This window comes from Nanorana parkeri, unplaced genomic scaffold, assembly GCF_000935625.1.
Source record: "Nanorana parkeri isolate BGI_ZX_2015 unplaced genomic scaffold, ASM93562v1 scaffold18, whole genome shotgun sequence".
In the NCBI taxonomy this organism is placed as follows: domain Eukaryota; kingdom Metazoa; phylum Chordata; class Amphibia; order Anura; family Dicroglossidae; genus Nanorana; species Nanorana parkeri.
In genome coordinates, this window is record NW_017306286.1 from 3,191,751 (window position 1) to 3,194,306 (window position 2,556).

Consider the following 2,556-nt stretch of genomic DNA (forward strand, 5'->3'; position numbering starts at 1 on the left):
GTGTCTAAACCTCATTTGTGTTGATAAATCTGAGCATAAACTTCTACGTGGATACAATGCAACACAATGTGAAAAAAATGTTAACAATAAAATTATCTCATAAGTGAATGGTAAAGAAGTGACAAATCCTCAAACCTTTGTGTCAAACCGTTAATAAAATAAAATTAACGAAAAACTATTGTACAGATAAAGTGCAAATAGTTCCTCCAAACTTCTGATTTGTGATGTGATTTGACAGATGACAATTAATTGCAAAGTGAGAGACTAATATAGATATGAAATAAATTGGATCTAAAGTACTCAATAAGACAAACTGAATGTGCAAACTAAATAAAAAATAAAATATATAAAAATCAATTGAGTCCAATTCCCCAAGCAAACGAAAATAAATATAAAGTCCTTATAAGTTCGATCTTCCAATCAACCGTCCCCCAGGTAATCAGTACTCACCAGAATCAGTGAGTATATGTAATATAATCCCTCAGGAGCGGAAGGCTTCCAATCTCTCCGTTCCAATTCCCTCACGAAAACACCCGACAGCAGATCGAGCACTTTCCAGCGCTTGTCCCTTGCAGTCTCCGTGGAGGTCCCGGCTCTCTGTTAAAGGCAGGTGCCAGCTCCTCTCATCCGTGGGCAACAGCGATATTGTACGGTCCCAATCAGTGTTTTGTTTAGGGTAGTGGGAGAGAAAAAACAACCCTCATGGTGCGGTACATCCAACAATGAATATTTATTAAAAAATAGCAACTTACATTAAAATTTCAGAACATCGGCCGGTCACATAGAAAAAACCGAGATAACGAGCTTTCGCCTGAAATAAAACTTATGTAGCTTAAATGGTTTGTGGGAGGAGTTCTGTAGATCAAAAAATATATCCCTACTGTCTATTTTTTTCTTCCTGTTTCAGTACATGAACTATGGTTTAAAATAATAACAAACATTGCTAAATGTATAACGCAACAGACATAAACTGGGTTAATTTTAAATCCAGACCTGTGAATGAATGCGTTATTTCTCGGAATCCATGTACACTGTTTATCTCATACAAACACTTTTTTTAAACACTGCACTGGAAGTAATATGATGCATGGCATTGCTAGTATACTGATGAAATTGAATGCATGGCTGACCTTCTGCAATGGGGAACATGGAATAATGTAAATTCTTCGTAACTTCATTCCCTTCTTTTTAAATTTGTCTTTTGATGTATAGAGGTATGGTATTTATTTTATAACAAAGATCACATGCCTGTGCATTTTTAAACCGAATCTTCCACTTTGCAAATTCCTGACTGAGCACATAATCCCTGCATGATCAGAGTTTAGAATTTAATGGGAATCATTCTGATCTTGTCAGACAGGTCACCAATTCTTGCCTGAAGAATCATTCTATGGCATTTTCTTTGGTAATATGTTCTAATTTCTAATAACATGGTGGAGCTGGTGACATCCAAGCTCTTTCTGGTATCATAGCAACACTCTGTAGTAGTAAAATGCAGCACTCTCTTCTAACATAGTAGCATTCATTGATACAGAAGAACTCCAGGCATGTAAAAATTAAGAAGATACACTCACCTGATCCTCGGTCCCGCAGCGGTGTCTGCCCACCTCTCTCCCCTTCGCTCTGGCTGTACAATGTCCCTCGGCATCCTCTCGTCCAATGCAAGTCAATGGACGTGATGACATCACGGATCCTTAGACCACAGGGGGGGGAAAGAGGCTGTGGGGCCTGGTCTAGCAGCTAAGTGGGTCTTTGTCTCATCGCACTCCTGACCAGTGTAGTAATCCCGAAGTCTTTGGTGAATGCAACAGAGTATGCAAATGCCACAGATCCATCCATAAAGCAGAGTTCACTGGCACTCCAAAAATCCTAAACGTCAAATCCTCTTTAATGGCATGACTGGATAGTGTATAGCAATCTGGTTCCTTCCCCAGGCAAACATTGTGACCCACAATGTGTCACGAAGGTTTGCCTGAGGAAGGAACCAGATTGGGTTCCGAAACATTGCTATATACTGTAAAACCTATCCGGTGATGCCACTAAAGGGGATTTGATGTTCAGGATTTTTGGAGTGCCACTAAATTCTTCATTGCTTTATGATCTAGCATAGGGCTCAAAATTTCCATTCGCCTGCTCACATTTGGCGAGTAAAAATAAAGTGAGGGCGAGTGGAAATTTGGGTCTCCAAGTACCGGTCCGCGGGAAAAATCTGGCCCGCGAATCAGTACTATGTGGCCCGCAGCCAGCTGACATGTCAGGCACACGGTGACCGCGTACCTGACTTGCGGGAGCAGCTCCACGGTCTGCATCTGTGTCAGCTCCGGCTTCCTTCGGCTGGAGCTCTGACAGTTCTGAGCTCTGGCCAAAAGAAAAGGATGTATTAGTGAGGTCTGCAGACCTCACTAATCTACCCATAGATCACCAGGGATCAAATCTCCTCACAGCCTCCTTCCTGCAAAAGACGTGAACAGGTGAGGGGGATGAGGGGGGTGTATTATTATTTTGTGTGTAGGGGGGGGTTAATAAGGGGGAGTGTAATATTTTATGTGTGTGGGA